This window comes from Lagenorhynchus albirostris, chromosome 18 (genome assembly GCF_949774975.1).
Source record: "Lagenorhynchus albirostris chromosome 18, mLagAlb1.1, whole genome shotgun sequence".
NCBI lineage: Eukaryota > Metazoa > Chordata > Mammalia > Artiodactyla > Delphinidae > Lagenorhynchus > Lagenorhynchus albirostris.
In genome coordinates, this window is record NC_083112.1 from 42,463,449 (window position 1) to 42,484,318 (window position 20,870).

Genomic DNA, 20,870 nt, shown 5'->3' on the forward strand with positions numbered 1-20,870 from the left:
TTGATTACTGTTGCTTTGTAATATAGTCTGAAGTCAGGGAGCATGATAACTCCAACTTCTCTCAAGATTATTTTGGCTCTTCAGGCTCTTTTGTGTTTTCATAAAAACTTTTAAATTATTTATTCTAGTTATGTGAAAAAATGCCACGGGTGTTTTGATAGGGGTTTCATTGAATCTGTAGATGGCTTGGGTAGTATTATCATTTTAACAATATTAATTCTAATCCAAAAACACAGTATATCTTTCCATCTGTTTGTGTTGTCTTCACTTTCAGTGTCTTATAGTTTTCCAAATACAGGTCTTTTACCTTCTTAGGCAGATTTATTCTTAGATATTTTATTCTGTTTTATGTGATGATAAGTGGGATTGTTTCCTTAATTTCTCTTTCTGATAGTTCTTTGTTAGTGTATAGGAATGCAACAGATTTCTGTATATTTATTTTGTATCCTGCAAATTTAATGAATTCTTGATGAGTTCTAGTAGTTTTCTGTTCGGATTTTTGCATCTATGTTCATCAGTGGTATTGGCCTGTAACTTATTTTCTTATGGTATATTTGGGTTTTGGTATCAGGGTGCTGTTGGTCTCATGGAATGAGCTCAGAAGTGTTTCAGAGTTCCTCTGAAATTTTTTGGAATAGTTTGAGAAGGAGAGGTGTTAACTCTTCACTAAATATTTGGTAGAATTCACCTGTGAAGCCATCTAGTCCTGGACTTTGAGGGGTTTGTTTTGTTTGTTGAGAGTTTTAAAATTACTGATTTAATTTCATTACTGGCAACTGGTCTGTTCATATTTTCTATTTCTTCCTGGTTCAGCTTTAGAAGATTGTACATTTCTGAGAATTTGGTCACTGCTTCTAGGTTGTCCATTTTATTGGCATAGAGTTGTTTGTAGTAACGTCTTATGATCCTTTGTATTTCTGTGGTGTTGGTTGTAACATCTCCTTTTTCATTTCTGATTTTATTGATTTGGGCCCTCTCCCTTTTTTCTTGATTAGTCTCACTAAACGTTTATCAGTTTTTTTAATCCTTTCAAAGAACCACTTTTTCTTTCATTGATCTTTTCTACTATTTCATTTATTTCTGCCCTGATTTTAGGATTTCTTTTCTTCTAGTAACTTTAGGTTTTGTTTGCTCTTCTTTCTCTAGTTGCTTTAGATGTAAGTTTAGGTTGTTTAATTGAGATTTTTCCTTCTTCCTGAGGTAAGCTTGTATCACTATAAACTTCCCTCTTAGAACTGCTTTTTCTGTGTCCCATAAGTTTTGGATGGCTTAATGAGCTAGAGGGAGGATCCAACAATGGTGCCTTCCCACACAGTGTCCACCTGGTCTAAATCTCCCAAGTATGATTGAAGCCAGTGTCTATGTCTCCAGGGTGAACTGCAGCTGCTCCCTGCTTCTCTGGGAGGCTCTACAAGACCCAGTAGATAAGTCTTACCCAGGCTCCTATCAAATTATTGCTTTTATCCTGGGTCCCAGTGTGTGAGAGATTTTGTGTGCACCCTTTAAGGGTAAATTCTCCATTTCCCCCATCCTATAGAACTCCCAAAATTAAGCTCCACTGGCCTTCAAAGCCAAGTACTCTGGGAGATCTTCTTCCCAGTGCAGGACTCCTTAGCTGGGACTTGATTATATAGCAAGTCCATCCCTCCTACCTGTCTTGTTGTGGTTCCTTCTTTATGTCTTTAGTTGTAGAAGATTTTTTTCTAGCAGGTTCCAGTCTTTTTCACTGATGGTTGTTCCTTAGGTAGTTGTGATTTTGGTGTGCTCTTGAGAAGAGATGAACTCAGGGTCTTTCTATGCCACCATATTGGCTGATCTTCCTTTGCCCAATTTTTAATCAGGTCATTTGTGGGTTTATTTTTTTCTGAACTATATGAATTTCTCAGACTCTTCCAAAATATTGAAGAAGGGGAAACACTTCCAAAATCATTTATGAAACCAGCATTTCTTTACTCCCTAAGACAGATAAGGACACTACAAGAAAAAGTATTATAGGCCAATATCCCTGATGAATGTAAATGTAAAAGTTCTCAGTAAATATTAGGAACCCAAAGTCAAAAGTACATTAAAACAAACTGATGACATGATCAAATGGGATTTAATTCACAAATGAAAGAATCATTCAACATGCATGAATCAATTGATGTGATATACTACATTAACAATATGAAAGACGAAAATCATATTACCAATTCAACATGCACAAAAAAGCATTTGACAAAATTCAACACACTTTCACAGTAAAAACTTTCAACAAATTTGGTTTAGAAGGATTTTTTTTTCCTCAACATAATAATGCTATATATTATGAGCCCACAGAAACATCGTACTTAATAGTGAAAAACTGAAAGTGTTTTCTTGAGATCAGGAACAAGACAATGATGCCCCCACACACACACCACTTCTATTCAACATAATACTGGAAGTCCTACCCACAGCAATTAGGCAAGAAAAGAAATAAAAGTCATCCAAATTAAAAAGGAAGAAGCATAATTTTTTTTTTGTAGATAACATGTGATCTGATATGTAGAAAACCCTGAATATTATACAAAAACTTGTTAAAACTCATCAAATAATTGAGTAAAGTTGCAGGATTCAAAATCAACATCAATTTTTTAAATGTCAGTAGAAGTTTGTTGTCTTTGAGCCCCTGTACTTGTAAATTTGGCAAAATAAGACAAAGTTAGTAACTGAAAATAAAGGAAGATAATATAATCAAGCCATCATCCCTTTTCTGATACCTAAGTAAAATGTATGGGTCACAGTGACCATTATCACATGCAAACATGCTGATTAGAACACTTGAGGAAAGATAGGACAATAAAATTCCAATAATTTAAAATTGTAATGCAACATTAAGTTGAATGTGGCTGGTATTCTCAAATGTTTAACTAGCTGATTGAATAAGTTAATCCTAGTTGACTAAAGATAGAGACTGTAGAACTTCTCACCTGATATTACATTATTTAAGTCTGACACAGGAAAAAAGTTAGTGCAAATTCACCAATTTTCTGGTTGCTCTCAATTATATCCAGATGAAATGTGAACTCCCCCTTTTTAAGTACAAAAGTATTTTCTAGTCTACTGTAATATCAAAACTTAAATGTCATCTAATTAAAAATCTCTCCCTTTTTTGGCCTGGTCTCACTTATGCACAGAAACTTACAGTGTATTCCTTCTCTTTTCCTGACTCTTCCTAAACTGATAGATTATGTATATAAGAATAAGGGTGTCTTCTCAGTTAAAACAAGATTAGGGAGGTGAAATGAGGATAAGGAAAAGTCTTAATGACTAGTGCAGTTGTTATCAGGTATCCATACCCTCTGCTTGGCTCTGTCTCTAGTGGATATGGGTTATTTATGTTATCTGTCTCTAGTGCATATGTGTTATTTGGATTACCCTCATTATTTGGAGATTCTTCATTTTTGGGTTCTCTTATGGAGAGTTGCATTGAATCTTTTGATGTACTGTTTACTAATTTATTTGACAGTCTGCTCACCCTGCTGAGGTCCCATTACCCTCCACTGTAGTCTTTTTAGAATGAAACACATCACATTCCTCATTATCCATCTTTTTCTATTTGGGACTAGAGAAATACATGCAATCTGGTGTGATGACATTCTAAAAATATAAACTGTTCCCAATCCTGCTTTTTGCCCTCCTGCTCTTAAATATAATCCCCCTTGGCCACAGTATCTTAATTTAGACTTTTCAGGAGTGAGTTGGATACCAGTTTTTATGTTGTTTGAACTCTTGGAGACATATTAAGCTCTCTGAAAGGGGTTTGAAGAGTCCTTTTTTCTTACCTATGGTGGTTGACATCTATTAAAAATCCCCATTCTCTCATCTCTTCTACCTAATAATGAATCCTCTCTGCCAGTGAAACCTTTCTCCTGATGAATTCTAAATAACCTGGAAGTAGGTGATGGCTCATGTTAGCTAAAGGTGTTCATAGTTTTAGCATATATGCAGTGAAAGATTAGTTTCTTCCATTTGAATGTGCAGGTCAATGAAACATATTTTTGTTCTCAGCAGCAGGTCTTGCCAAAACAAGGCTATGAAAAGGTCACAGTTTAACACTTTATCTTGTCACTAGTGTAACATTACGAGTAGTAGAGTGGCCATATTCTATCTTGAGAGAAAAACAAAATAGAGATTAAATAGCTGTGTAGGGAATGCAGAGAAAAGTGAAGAAAAATTTAGAACAAGAAAATAAAAATAAAGAGGGGACCAATGGTAGCTATTCCATTTTTTAAACCCTACTATATTCTTGCTCTTGGAATCTATAAAACATCTCTTTAAGTTATATCTGTTTGTAAAGAGCCTTAATTAAATAAAGACCATTAATTATATGCTTCTTTTTTTCTTTTCCTTTGTTTTTATTTTTTTCTGTTTGTTTTTGATTTTCTGTAACTAGTATTATTATGGAATTGACAAAGGTTATCTGCTGAAAATCAATGTCACTTCCATATTCTTTATTCAGTTTTCAATTTAGAGCTGTTAATTCTGTACAAAGCACTAAAATTAGTTTTAAGAAGACTCATTTATGACACTTGGTTATTATTAAACAAATAAATTGTTACTATTTAAAACAATTTTGATAAATATTATTTAGAAATATTTTATACACATCCTGTATTTATAAGCTCTGTCTGTGTTTAACTGTTCAGAACAAATAGATTTAGCATTATTCTCCATTCAGTCTTCATATAGTCTTTAAACCAATTATTTGTGCCAATGAATCCGTATTATTTCTGAACTTTCATAAGAGATGTAATTCTCTGGGTGGGAAAATGGTCTGACAACACTCATACACAGGAATAGTTTTAAATTTCATGAAACTTGAATTGAGGATTTACTTATTTCCAAAAATTGTAAGGGGTTTATAAACTGACTGGGAAATATAGTGTTGCATCTGTGCTGTCTGAGTGCTGGTGGAATGAGCCTATATCCATTTACCATATTGCTCCTCAGTTCAGAGACCCATGACTTCTACCATCAGAAAACTAGGTAGTATGGCCTAACAATTATTTGCACATATCTGAACACTATTTGGCAAGGAGCTGGATGAATATTTATCTTAGTTCAGCAGTGCTAGACTAAATACACATTTGCTAAATACTGGAGGTTTTTCTAGCAGTTAGACATAATTATCTTGGAGGTAAACAATCTGACAACATTCATATTTTCATCCTCCATATGCAAAGCTGAGAAAGAGATTAAAACATAATTCAAAAATTTGCATTTTTCTAATAAACTACAATGAGATATTTCCTCATGCCATTCAGAATGGCCATCATCAAAAAGTCTACAAGTAATAAATGCTGGAGAAGGTATGGAGAAAAAGAACCCTCCTACACTGTTGGTGGGAATGTAAATCGGTGCAACTGCTATGGAGAACAGTATGGATGTTCCTTAAAAAAACTAAAAAATGGAGTTAACATATGATCCAGCAATTCCTTTCTGAGGCATTTATCCAGGAAAGATGAAAACTCTAATTCAAAAAGATACATGCATTCCAATGTTCATAACATTACTATTTACAATAACCAAGACATGGAAAAAACCTAAATGTCCACTGACAGATGAATGGATAAAGAAGCTGTGGTATGTATATACATATATAAATATATATGTGTGTGTATATATACAGAATATTACTCAGCCATAAAAATAGAATAAAATAATGCAATTTGCAGCAACATGGACAGACCTAGGGTGAAGTATTCAGACAGAAAAGACAAATATCATATGGCATTAACTATAGGTGAAATCTTAAAAAAATAAACAAATTAACTTATTTACAAAAGAGAAATAGACTCACAGACACAGAAAAAAACTTTTGGTGCCAAAGGAGAAAGGGGGTAGGGATAAATTAGGAGTTTGGGATTAACATATACACACTATTATATATAAAATAGGCAAAAAATAAGGACCTACTGTATAGCAGAGGGAACTATATTCAATATCTTGTAATAAACTGTAATGAAAAAGAATATATATATGCATAACAGAATCACTTTGCTATACATATGAAACTATCACAACATTGTAAATCAACTTTATTTAATTAAAAAATTAAAAAACATGTATATAAAATGTTTTAAAAAGTGTAGGATCAATGATAGCTAACATTCCCTGTAATGACAAAATAATTGTTTAAGTTTTTAAGAAAAGTTCTTGTTTGTGGAAAAACAGGAAAAACAATTTGGCCTCCCAAACATAGCACAAAGCAAGAAAAAAACACCTTAATTATGAAGACTTAGAAGAATAAGAAGATATTGTAAAATATAAAAGTATTCAAGCGTATGTAGTTCTGAAAACTATAATCATTAGTTAATACAAAGAGTAAAGACTTTTGATATGAAGTTGAATGGGTTAAAAAAAAGCAAATGAGATAATAAGCAAGATAAAGGCATAGAGAAAAATAAAATATTTCCTATTGAAGACTAACTTTAGAAACTCCTTCAGTAACTATAAAATTGAAGAAAACAGAACGGATTAAAAAGACATGGATAGAGGACCTTTAAGATGGTGGAGGAATAAGACATGGAGATCACCTTCCTCCCCACAAATACATCAGAAATACATCTACATGTGGAACAACTCCTACAGAGCAACTACTGAATGTTAGCAGAGACCTCAGACTTCCCAAAAGGCAGGAAACTCTCCCACGTAGCTGGGTAGGGCAAAAGAAAAATGAAAAAAACAGAGACAAAAGAAAGGGATGGGACCTGCACCTCTGGGAAGGAGCTATGAAGGAGGAAATGTTTTCCCAAACTAGGAAACCCCTTTGCTGGTGGAGACAGGGGGGTGACAGGAGGGAATCTTCAGAGCCATGGAGGAGAGCACAGCAATAAGGGTGCAGAGAGCAAAGTGGAGAGATTCCCACACAGAGGATTGGTGTCAACCAGAACTCACCAGGCCGAGAGGCTTGTCTGCTCACCCGCCAGGGTGGGTGGGAGTTGGGAGCTGAGGCTTCAGCTTCGGAGGTCAGATCCCAGGAAGAGGACTGGAGTTGGCTCCATGAACACAGCCTGAAGGGGGCTAGTGCACCTCAGGTAGCCGGGAGGGAGTCCAGGAAAAAGTCTGGAATGCCTAAGAGGCAAGAGACCATTGTTTCAGGGTGTGCAAGGAGAGGAGATTCAGAACACAGCCTAAACGAGGTCCAGAGATAGGCGTGAGCTGCAGCTATCAGAGTGGACATGAGAGATGGGCATGAAATGCTAAGGCTGCTGCTGCAGCCACCATAAATCCTGTGTGCAAGCACAGGTCAGTATCTACACTTCCCCTCCCAGGAGCCTGTGCAACCTGTCACTGCAAGTGTCCCGTAATCCAGGGACAAATTCCCCAGGAGAACACACAGCACGCCTCAGGCTGTTGCAACGTCATGATGGCCTATGCAACCGCAGGTTCACCCTGCATTCTGTACACCTCCCTCCTCCTGGACTGAGTGAACCCAAGCTCCCTAATCACCTGATACTTTAACACCATCCTGTCTTCCTATCTGAGTGAAGAACAAATGCCCTCAGGTGACCTGCACACAGAGGTGGGGCCAAATACAAAGCTGAACCTCAGTAGCTATGCGAACAAAGAAGACAAAGGGAAATTTCTCCTAGCAGCCTCAAGAGCAGCAGATTAAATTACCACAGTCAACTTGATGTATGCTGCAACTCTGGAATACTTGAATAGACAACAAATCATCAGAAAATTGAGGCGGTGGACTGTGGGATCAAGTATAGACTTGCAGTTTTCTTTCTGCATCTAATTTGTTTCTGGTTTTATGTTTATATTAGTTTAGTATTCAGAATTTATTATCATTGGTAGATTTGTTTATTGATTTGGTTGCTCGCTTCCTTCTATATATATATATATTTCCTTTTTCTCTTTTTCTGAGTGTGTATGTGAATACTTCTTAGTGTGATTTTCTCTGTATAGCTTTGCTGTTACCATTTGTCCTAGGGTTGTGTCGCTTCATTTTATTTTGTTATTTTCTTTGTGCTTGTTTTTATTAGTATAGTTTTAGTGCTTGCTATCATAGGTGGATTTGTTTTTTGATTTGGTTGCTCTCTTCTTTCTTTCTTTTCTTTTTTTATTACTTTCAAATTATTTATTTTTGTTTTTATTTTAATAACTCTTTTATTTTCTTTCTTCTTTACTCTTTCTTTCTTTCTTTTTCTTCCTTCCCTCCCTCCCTCCTTCCTTCCTTCCTTCCTTCCTTCCTTCCTTCCTTCCTTTCTTTCTTTCATTTCTTCTCCCATTTCTTCTGAGAAATGTGGCACAAATGGTCTTCGTGCTCCAGCCAGGTGTCAGGTCTGTGCCTCTGAGGTGAGAGAGCCAAGTTCACGACATTGGTCGACCAGAGACCTCCCGGCTTCACGTAATATCAAACGGTGAAAGCTATCCCAGAGATCTCCATCTCAATGTTAAGAACAAGCTCCACATAACGAGCAGCAAGCTCCAGTGCTGGACACCCCATGTCATGCAACTAGAAAGACAGGAACACATGTCCACTTATTAGCAGAGAGGATGCCTAAAATCATAACAAGGTAGCAGACAACCCAAAGCACACCAATGGATGTGGTCCTGCCCACCAGAAAGACAAGATCCAGCATCATCCACCAGAACAAAGGCACGATTCCCCTCCACCAGGAAGCCTACACAACCCACTGAACAAACCTTACCCACTGGGTGAAGCAACAAAAACAATGGGAACTACTATGAATGTGCAGCCTGTGAAAAGGAAACCCCAAACACAGTAAGTTAAGCCAAATGAGAAGACAGGAAAACACAGAGCAGATGAAAGAGCAAGATAAAAACACACCAGACCAAAGAAATGAAGAGGAAATAGGCAGTCTATGTGAAAAAGAATTCAGAGTAATGGTAATAAAGATGATCCAAAATCTTGAAATAGAATGGAGGAGATACAAGAAATGTTTAAAAAGTACCTAGAAGAACTAAAGAGCAAACAAACAATGAGCAAGAACACAATAAATGAAATTAAAAATTCTCTGGAAGGAATCAATAGCAGAATAACAGAGGCAGAAGAACGGATAAGTGATCTGGAATATAAGAGTGGAAATAACTACCACAGAGCAGAATAAAGAAAAAAGAATGAAAGGAATTTAGGACAGCTTCATAGACTTCTGGGACAAAATTAAATGCACCAATATTCGAATAATAGGGGTCTCATAAGAAGAAGAGAAAAAGAAAGGGACGGGGAAAATATTTGAAGAGATTATAGATGAAAACTTCTCTCATAATGGAAAGGAAATAGTGAATAAAGTCCAAGAATCACGGAGAGTCCCATACAGGATAAATCCAAGGAGAAACATGCCAAGACACAAATTAATCAAACTATCTAAAATTAAATACCAAGAAAAAATATTAAAGCAGCAGGGGAAAAACAACAAATAACATACAACATATGTTATTTGGGAATAACATATGGGAATCCCCATAAGGTTAACAGCTGATCTTACAGCAGAAACTCTGAAAGCCAGAAGGGGGTGGCAGGACATATTTAAAGTGATGAAAGGAAAGAACCTACAACCAAGATTACTCTACCCAGCAAGGATATCATTCAGGTTTGACAGAGAAATTAAAATCTTCACAGACAAGCAAAAGCTAAGAGAATTCAGCACCACCAAACCAGCTTTACAACAAATGCTAAAGGAAATTCTCTCAGCAGGAAACACAAGAGAAGGAAAGGACCTACAATAACAAACCCAAAACAATTAAAACATGGTAATAGGAACATACCTATCAATAACTAACTTAAATGTAAATGGATTAAATCTTTAACCCAAAAGACATAGACTGGCTGAATGGATACAAAATCAAGACCCATATATATGCTGCTTACAAGAGACCCACTTCAGACTTAGGGACACATACAGACTGAAACTGAGGGGATGGAAAAAAAAATTCTATGCAAATGGAAAACAAAAGAAAGCTGGAGTAGTAATTCTCATATCAGACAAAAGAGAATTTAAAAAAAAAGACTATTACAAGAGACAAAGAAGGACACTACATAATGATCAAGAGATCAATCCAAAAAGAAGATATAACAATTGTAAATATTTATGCACCCAACATAGGAGCACCTCAATACATAAGGCAAATACTAACAGCCATAAAAGGAGAAATCAACAGTAACACATTCATTGTAGGGGACTTTAACACCCCACTTTCACCAATGGAAAAATCATCCAAAATGAAAATAACTACAGAAACACAAGCTTTAAATGATACATTAAACAAGATGGACTTAATTGATATTTCTAGGACACTCCATTAAAAACAAACAGGATACACTTTCTTCACAAGTGTTCATGGAACATTCTCCAGGATAGATCATATCTTGGGTCACAAAGCAAGCCTTGGTAAATTTAAGAAAATTGAAATTGTATCAAGTATCTTTTCCAACCGCAAAGCTATGAGACTAGATATCAATTACAGGAAAAAATCTTTAAAAACTACAAACACATGGAGGCTAAAAAATACAGTACTTAATAACTAATATATCACTGAAGAAATCAAACAGGAAAGAAAAAAAACCTAGAAACAAATGACAGTTAAAACACGATGACCCAAAACATATGGGATGAAGAAAAGCAGTCCTAAGAGGGAAGTTTATAGCAATACAATCCTATCTCAAGAAAAAAGAAATATCTCAAATAAACAACCTAACATTACACCTAAAGCAATTAAAGACAGAAGAACAAAAATACCTCAAAGTTAGCAGAAAGAAAGAAATCATAAAGATCAGATCAGAAAAAAAAGAAAAATAAATGATGGAAACAATAACAAAGATCAATAAAGCTAAAAGCTGGTTCTTTAAGTAGATAAACAAAATTGATAAACCATTAGCCAGAATCCTCAAGAAAAAAAAAAGGGAGAAGAATCAGATCAATAGAATTAGAAATGGAAAAGGAGATGTAACAATTGACACTGCAGAATTACAAAGGATCATGAGAGACTAGTACAAGCAACTCTATGCCAATAAAATGTACAACAAATTCTTATAAAGACAAATTCTTATAAAAGCACAACCGTCCGAGACTGAAACAGGAAGATATAGAAAATATAAAGAGACCAATCACAAGCACTGAAATTGAGGCTGGGATTAAAAATCTTCCAACAAACAAAAACCCAGGACCAAATGGCTTCACAGGTGAATTCTATTAAACATTTAGAGAAGAGCTAACACATATCCTTCTCAAATTCTTCCAAAATATAGCACAGGGAGGAACCCTTCCAAACTCATTCTATGAGGCCACCATCACCCTGATACCAAAACCAAAGATATCACAAAAAAAGAAAACTACAGGGTAATATCACTGATGAAAAAAGATGCAAAAATCCTCAACAAAATACTAGCAAACAGAATCCAACAGCACATTAAAAGGATCATACACCATGGTCAAGTGAGGTTTATCCCAGGAATGCTAGGATTCTTCAGTTTACACAAATCAATTAATGTGATTTCACCATATTAACAAATTGAAGGATAAAAACCATAAGATCATCTGAATAGATGCAGAAAAGGTTTTCAACAAAATTCAACATCTATTTATGATAAAAAATCCTCAAAATGTAGGCATAGAGGGAAATTACCTCAACATAATAAAAGGCATATATCACAAACTCACAGCCAACATCATTTTCAAATGTGAAAAACAGAAACCATTTCCTCTAAGATCAGGAATAAGACAAGGTTGTCCATTCTCACCACTATTATTCAAATAAGATTTGGAAATTTTAGCCACAGTAATCAGAGAAGAAAAAAATAAAAAAGAATCCAAACCAGGAAAGAAGTAATAAAGCTGTCACTTTTTGCAGATGACATAATACTATATGTAGATAATCATAAATATGCTACCAGAAAACTACTAAATCTAAGCAATGAATTTGGTAAAGTAGCAGGATACAAAATTAATGCACAGAAATCTCTTGCATTCCTATACACTAATGATGAAAAATCAGAAAGAAAAGTTAAGGAAACACTCCCACTTACCATGGCAACAAAAAGAAGAAAATGCCTATGAATAAACCTAACTAAGGACACAAAAGACCTGTATGCAGAAAACTATAACACACTGATGAAAGAAATTAAAGATGATACCAACAGATGGAGATATATACCATGTTCTTGGATTGGAAGAATCAACATTGTGAAAATGACTCTACTACCCAAAGCAATCTACAGATTCATTGCAATCCCTATCAAACTACCAATGGCATTTATCACAGAACTAGAACAAAAAAATTCACAATTTGTATGGAAACACAAAAGACCCTGAATAGCCAAAGCAATCTTGAGAAAGAAAAATGGAGCTGGAGAAATCAGGTTCCCAGACTTCAGACTATACTACAAAGCTACAGTAATCAAGACAGTATGGTACTGGCACAGAAACAGAAATATAGATCAATGGAACTGGATAGAAAACCCAGAGATAAACCCATGCACATATGGTCACCTTCTTTTTGATAAAGGAGGCAAGAATACACAATGGAGAAAAGACAGCCTCTTCAATAAGTGGTGCTGGGAAAACTGGACAGCTACATTTAAAAGAATGAAATTAGAACACTCCCTAATACCGTACACAAAAATAAACTCAAAATGGATTAAAGAAAAAAATGTAAGTCCAGCCAGTATAAAACTCTTAGAGGAAAACATAGGCAGAGCACTCTATGATATAAATCACAACAAGATTCTTTTTGACTTACCTCCTAGAGAAATGGAAATAAAAACAAAAATAAACAAATGGGACCTAATGAAACTTAAAAGCATTTGCACAATAAAGGAAACCTTAAATAAGACGAAAAGACAACCCTCAGAATGGGAGAAAATATTTTCAAATGAAGCAACTGACAAAGGATTAATCTCCAAAATTTATAAGCAGCTCATGCAGCTCAATATCAAAAAAAAAACAACAACCCAATCCAAAAATGGGCAGGAGACCTAAATAGACATTTCTCCAAAGAAGATATACAGTTTGCCAACAAACACATGAAAGGAGGCTCAACATCGCTAATCATTAGAGAAATGCAAATCAAAACTACAATGAGGTATCACCTCACATCAGAATGGCCATAATCAAAAATCTACAAAACAATAAATGCTGGAGAGGGTGTGGAGAAAAGGGCACACTTTTGCACTGTTGGTTAGAATGTAAATTGATACAGCCACTCTTGAGAACAGTATGGACGGTCCTTATAAAACTAAAAATAGAACTACCATACAATCCAGCAATCCTACCACTAGGCATATACCCTGAGAAAACCATAATTCAAAAAGAGTCATGTACCACAATGTTCATTGCAGCTCTGTTTACAATAACATGTTCATGGAAGCAACCTAAGTGTCCATCAACAGATGAATGGATAAAGAAGATGTGGCACATATATAGAATGGAATATTACTCAGGCATAAAGAAAATAAAATTGAGTTATTTGTAGTGAGGCGGATGGACCTAGAGACAGTCATACAGAGTGAAGGAAGTCAGAAAGAGAAAAACAAATACTGTGTGCTAACACATATATATGGAATCTAAAAAAAAAAGAAAAGTTTCTGAAGAATCTAGGGGCAGGACAGGAATAAAGATGCAGACGTAGGGGATGGACTTGAGGACACGGGGAGGGAGAATGGTAAGCTGGCACAAAGTGAGAGAGTGGCATGGACATATATACACTACAAATGTAAAATAGATATCTAGCAGGAAGAAGCTGCATAGCCCAGGGAGATCAGCTCGGTGCTTTGTGACCACCTAGAGGGGTGGGATGGGGAGGGTGGGAGGGAGATGCAAGAGGGAGGAGATATGGGGATGTGTGTATATGTATAGCTGTTTCATTTTGTTATAAAGCAGAAGCTAACACACTGTTGTGGAGCAATTATACTCCAATAAAGATGTTTAAAATAAATAAATAAGTAGCTACTAAGAGAATGATAATGTATAAGCTTTAATTTTTAGACTAAACTTAGAAATATAAATGTAAGTTTTAATTATATTTTTCCATATCTGTGAGGAATCCAAAATGCTTGTTATAGCTGTTTCTAGCTTCATCAAAAAGAAGGAATTATGTAAAATATATAGGGTAGTTAATATGAAGCAAAATTATTGGCATACACTCTAGTACATTACTAACTTCACTGTAAATGGGGTAGATTTTTTTACATAGTTTATCAGTCAGATTATTTATAATTAATTGTCCAGCTGTATTATGTTTAAAGAAGCACTGTAAGGGAAAAGAAGAGTTTGGAAACAAAGAGATGAGCAGATTATTTAAAAAAATACCAAAGGCATTACATTATGTCAGTTAAAGATGGTATTAAAAGTTGCATTATAATTCAGGACAAAAACATATATTAAATAATAATAAAACACAATTTATGAATAAAAAATTAATCATAAAAGTATATTCAACTGTTAGAATGACTATTATTTCAAAAGAAGATAAGTGCTGTCAAAGATGAGAAGAAAAGGGAACACTTGTGCACTATTGGTGGTAGTGTATATTAGTACAGCCACTGTGGACAACACTATGGAGATTTCCCCCCAAAAAATTAAAATAAAACTCCTATAAGCTCCAGCAACCTCACTTCTGGGTATATTTCCAAAGGAAATGAAATCAGGATCTCAAAGAAATACCTGAACTCCAAGTTCATTACAGCATTATTTGCAACAACAAAGACATGGAAACAACCAAAGTGTCAATGGATGAATATAATAGAAGTGATTCCATTGTATCCATGAATATATGGTTATAATGGAATACTTTTCAGCTATGAGAAGGAAGGAAATCCTACCATTTACAACAACATGCATGGACCTTGAGGGCATTATACCAAGTCAGACAGAGAAAGACAAGTATTGTATGATCTTATTGATGAAATCTAAAAGCTGAACTCATAGAAACAGAGTAGATTGGTGGTTAGCAGTGGGGTGGGTGGGAGAAATGAGTGATGGTTGTCAAATGATACAAACTTCCGGTTATAAGATGAATAGGTTCTTAAGACCTAATGTAGAGCAAGTTAACTTATATGTTAACAATTATATATTGAATACTTGAAAGTTAAGGGAATAGATCTCAGATGTTCTCATCAGACACAAGAAATAGTAATTGTATGAGGTTATGAATGTAATCAATTATGGAATAAAATTATTTTTAATGCAGGACAATAAAATTTTTAAACATAACATTTTCTCTCTGCCTGTTTAAGCAACTAACATTTCCCCCTTAGTGTGCATTGTGCACCTGCATTATACATTAGCTAGCTCCCCTTAGAAGACACAGAAATGCCTACTCACTAAAAAGATAAAAATTTAAAATAATTTCCTCCTGACACCACAAAAGTAACTCCTTCGTAGATAACATTCCTTTCTCAATAACCCACTCTTCACCTTGTTGGACTATGTAAACAATCAATATGCTACTTTGATGTATAACCGTTTGTCTCAAAAACTTATATTGATATAATTGTGCCTTGACCTCTAACAGGTGGAACAGTTCTCAGAGCTTTCTCATGTTGGCTCAAGTAAAAATTTCCATTTCTTTCCTGGTTGACTACTAATTTTTTGTCAATATTAAAATTATTATGGCAATAGTTTCAGAATACATATGCATATCAAATCATCATGCAGTACACCTTAAACTTACACAATGTTATATGTGAAATATATCTCAATAAAGCTGGAGAAAATAAATAAAAGTAAATAAATAAATACTTGCTGACCCAAACATTCAATTTACCTGAATTTATCTTGCAGTAACAATTACACTTATGTAAGAAAGATAAATAATCCTTGTGGAGTTCTTCAAATTGGCAAAATATTAGAATTAATCTACATATTTATCAACAGATGAATGTTTAAACTATGGCAAGTCTATTTTGTACTTTTGTATTAAGTACTAATATGGAAAATATCACAAGACATACCTGTAATTTTTATTTAAATGAGTATATAATGAGTAAATGAATTTATGTACTGAGGTGTGTGTCACCATTTGTGGAACAAAAATGGAAAAAATATACAAAAATAACAAAATGTATAACTTTAGAATTGTGATTATTAATATTGAGTTCTGGAATCAGAGTGCCTGCATTTGAATTTTGGCTCAGTCTTTTACAAGTTGTGTACTTATGAAGCTTAAGAAGAGTGCTAGAGACTTTCTGAAGGTTGGCTGGGAGACCCAAGGTTCCAGCTTTGTCAGGGCAAAGAGCAAAGATGCCTAAGTGATTTGAAAGTGTTTCAGACAACTAGTAAGTTGAAATTAACAGGGGAGAGGGAATGAAAAGAAACTTGATTAACACAAAATCATGATGAAAGAGTAAAATAAAAATATAACAATGAATAATTAGTAGTAAACCCAAAGTAAGTAAAATAAATAAAACCAAATAGATTGTTTATCACTGTAAATGGAAATGATTTAAATCTCCTTCATAAAAGACAAAATTGAAGTATCTCAAAGTGGTTACAGAGCAAAATTTGGCACATTACCAAGGATACATCAAATACAAAAGGACAAAGAAACGTAGAAGAAAAAAAATGGGAAAGAAATGCTGTGAAAAGTAAACAAATGGTAAGCAGGAGTAGAAATAAACCATATAAAATGAATTTCAAAAGCACTAAAGGAGACAAATAGGAATCTCATATCTAATGATATTTGAACCACTGGACTACAAAAAATATATACATACAGTTATACACATGTGTTATGTATGTGAAGAGAGAGAAAAAGAGAAGCAGAAAGAAAAAGGAAAGAGATTGTTTTATTTTGCTAGACTAAAATGTTCCTTTAATGTTGTATTTGTGGCAGTTCTGTGTTGTCTAAAACAAAGGTAAAGATAATACATCTTGCAAACAAACTCTGGCTTTCACAGTACCAAAAGATTTGCAATGAACACACTCCCAACTGCCATCCTCATCTCAACCCTGCTGTTCAGATGTTCTTACTTTAAAATATTTATCTCTGTGTTTTGAATATGTGCAGAGTACTATTTAATATTCATTTTAGACCCTATTATTGACTTCCTACTGAGAGATCAACTCATTCATCTTTTTCCCTTAATTCCTTCTCTCACCCATAAGACCCCTTCTGCATTTTGTCAATACTGTTCTGTCATATTTTAATTAAAATTACCTACACATAATTATGCCTTTGGGAATATTGTGTTATAATTGCATTTTTGCCCTTCTTCCTCTTTTTAAGTTAATTGCATTTTAAGAGCCTTTTTGATGTTTTGGTTGTGTTTGTGTTATTTATTAACTTTACTCATTTAAATATTTAGAAATGTTTAAAACTTCATATTTAGTACTTTATTAAGTCTGATCCCTGCACCCTCCTTCCTGAAATAGTCTCCCACTTTCTGACTTCAATCAAAAACCTATGCTGAGGTTACCTTTGATTCCAGTCATGGATTGCAGGCACTCTGTATTGCTCTGTTCCTTGAAGCACATATACTATCATTTCTGAGGAGTAATGTTGAATTTCTGACCTTTTTTTAATACCATCTTTCTCAACTGGTAGCTTGGTGAATTTTACATTTCTGAGTTGAAAAAGTAGTATATCATAGGAACTTGAAGCATTGCTCTCTTGTCTTCCAATAACTAATGTAGTTCTTGAAAATGTGGCTGCCATATTGGTAGATAATCTGTGTGTTTTGTTTTGCTTCATTTTGTTTACCTCATTAGCAGCTTTTAGTTTTAATATTTTTCCAGATGTATTAAAATCTCATGAAAATATGCCTTGGTATGTGTGTTTATTTAATGTATTGGTCCCCTAATCTGAATAGTATAATTTTTCTCAACTATTTCCAATATTCTTTGGCAGATTTTTTTGTTTGCTCTGTTTTCTCTGTAGGTTATGGAAAATTATATAAATTATATAAATCAGATGTTGAATTTCCTGAAAATCTACTCTATATCTCTTATTTTTTCTCCTGTTTCTTTTCTTTTCTTCTATTTTCTGAGGGATGTTTTGACTTATTTTTTTTAGAGTTTTCATTAATATTGCATAAATATATACAGTTACATTTTCTCCAGGAGTATTTCTTTCAGATTTTTCCCCATACCTACTCTGCTGTTGTCATTGTTAGTTAAGTGAATTTTTTTTTAATCCTTATCATATGTACCTAGAGAGCAATGGGTTTATATAAGGGAGATCCTAATAATTAAAATTTACAATTTTCATAGTCAAATTACATTAGCATTTTATAAGTAGAAAGAAACTGTTTTAAGAATAAACCAGCCACAGTGGTAAGAATATTTTGAACATTCTATTTCAAAACATTGAAAAAAAGTCTCAATAAGAAAACATCATTTTTGCTAAACATAACTCCATTTCATTGAAAGTAGCTATTTCTGTAGTAGCAGTTGGCATTTACACCTATGAGTTTCACACTCAGAATATGGAGATGCATTTAGGGAAGGGAATTCCAGTGGAGCATTTAAGAAAAAGTCATCTTATAAGTGTATAAATAGGCTGCTTTGATCATTTTACCTAAATCTGTCTCCCTCTTGCCCCATACTTACAGTTTAATTAATTGAATTTTTAGCCCAAAATAGTGCTCTGTGATTAAACATCCTCCAGTAGTTAGCTCCACTTCATTTATTCAACTCTATCCCCTATCTTTCCCTAGGTTGTTCTCTAGTCAAAATTATTTTAATGCTATATTGTTCCTATTACTCCTATGACATGATTCAGGTTAGATATGTGAAAGGACATACATACCTATTCTTTATTTTAGAAGCATTGATTCTGTAAAATTCTTTGAACATACTCATTAGAGAAGTGTTTGCTTAAATTTTCTTTTGTTTTCTCCAGGGCTATCTCTTCTTCCTTCAGGGTAATTATTTTTTTACATTCATTATTTATTATTTTGTCTTATAAATTTTCCTCAAGTGTCTGGTGGCCATAAGTTTATATATATAAGAATAAAACAGTACTACAAAGCAATTAGGCACTTAGTAACTTAGTGGTTCTTATCAACCAGCAAGCTTTGCTTTAGGTTAATTAAATCCAAAATGCCAAAGTTTTAAATTATTTTCTTCAGGACTATTTAAATTATCCAATAAAACTTCTTATCCTATCTAGGGGTATAGAAGTCTGACTGCTTGCACTCTAGATGCAGTGATGGGACAAGTTCTCAATACTGAAAATCAGTTGCTCTGTCCACTGTTGGCTCACTCTTTCCCTTCAAAAATGCCTTTCTTCACCTGGATCTCTCAGGGATTCCATGAGGAAACCTACTTCTTTATTGTTCATATCATTCCTGGTGAACAACTTTTGTAGCAGCTTTTCTCTCTTTTATATAACACTATCTCCCCAGCAATTTTTATTTTAATTAAAAAAATTATATGTATTATTCACTTTATCTTTACTTTGAGATAATGGATAAATATATGTAGGCAATTTGTCATCTCTACTCAGAATGTTTTCACTATCTCAAATACCCCAGTCCCAATTCTTAGGCTAGATATGAAGTCAAATCAATAACCTGGGATGGAAGGGTGTTGTGATGATTTTGTCTGTGGAAAAACAGAAAACAACTCTATTCTAAAGCAAATACCAATGATTGTGTCCTTTAACCCAAGTACCATAAACACACATGAAGCATTATAACCTTGAACAAAAACTAAAGGGATTCAAGATGGGAGTCATGGGGCTATCTGGAGGAACAGCATTCAGAAAAAGTAAATAGTGAACAGCAAGTACAAGGCCTTGAGTTAGTACTATGTCATGTTAAAGGACTAGTAATAAAAATAGCATGCCTGAAGCTGAGTGAGTGAGAGTGGGGAAAATGATCATGTAAGACTTCATAGACTACTGAGATTTAGACTGTTAATCCAAGAGAGATGCAAGTGTACTAAAAAGGCTTGAGCAGATGAGCAATGAGATTTACCTTCATTTAGAAAGGATCAGTCTGGTTGAAGTTTTAATGTGTTGAAAATAGAGTTTACAGAGGTAAGGACAAAAGCAGAACATCAATGATATAATTCAGTATACTAAAAAAGATATATTCCTTGCATTTATTTAACTTAATTATGAAATGTGTTATTATGTTTTTATTGTTAAAATTTAAAACAAAATAAAGACATTTTTGCTATAATGATTGAATGATTTTTATTAACTTGATTATCACCTCAGACCCATGAAAACCACAAGAGCTCTGAGAATTGATGAAGCTCACACAACATCCTCGGACATTACCAATGTTAATAGGATAATGAGTTTGATTAAATTCCATCTCCTAAGAGCCAGCGATATTGTACATTTTATTTTATAGTTATAAACAAAAGGTCTGAATAAATTTCCCACATGGCTATTAAAGAAACTGTATACTTAGTGCCTATTAAGAGCATAAGTATTTGTCTAACTATGTAATATTACATTAATTTTGAATAAAAGTAATAATATCCTTAATTAGAAAAATGGGAATATATTGTAGGTGAGTCTGAATAAATAATAAAGTCAAGTATTAGAAATAATTGAAAAGAAGTAGAGAGTAGTTTGGCTGATTCAGAACAGTCTAGTACAGGTGATTAGTAGAGCATGTTTGAAATGGCTGAAATGCTAGTTAAGAATAGTATTTGGGAAGAATAACCAATGAAATAAGTTGAGAGTAAAACCATAATGTAAAATATGAGGAATGTGGGAAGAGATGCCAGGACCTGGAATAAAAAAGGACATGAACTGACAAGGTGAAAAAAGCAAAGGAGGGAGTCAGAAGTCAAATGAACTATAATGGACAAAAAAGTTCAAGTCAGCTCTTGCAGTTTATAGGAATTACACTAAAGCTTAATTAATATGGATTATTTTGACCCTAGATGGTCTCTATAAATAGAAATTCTATTTGGGGATGT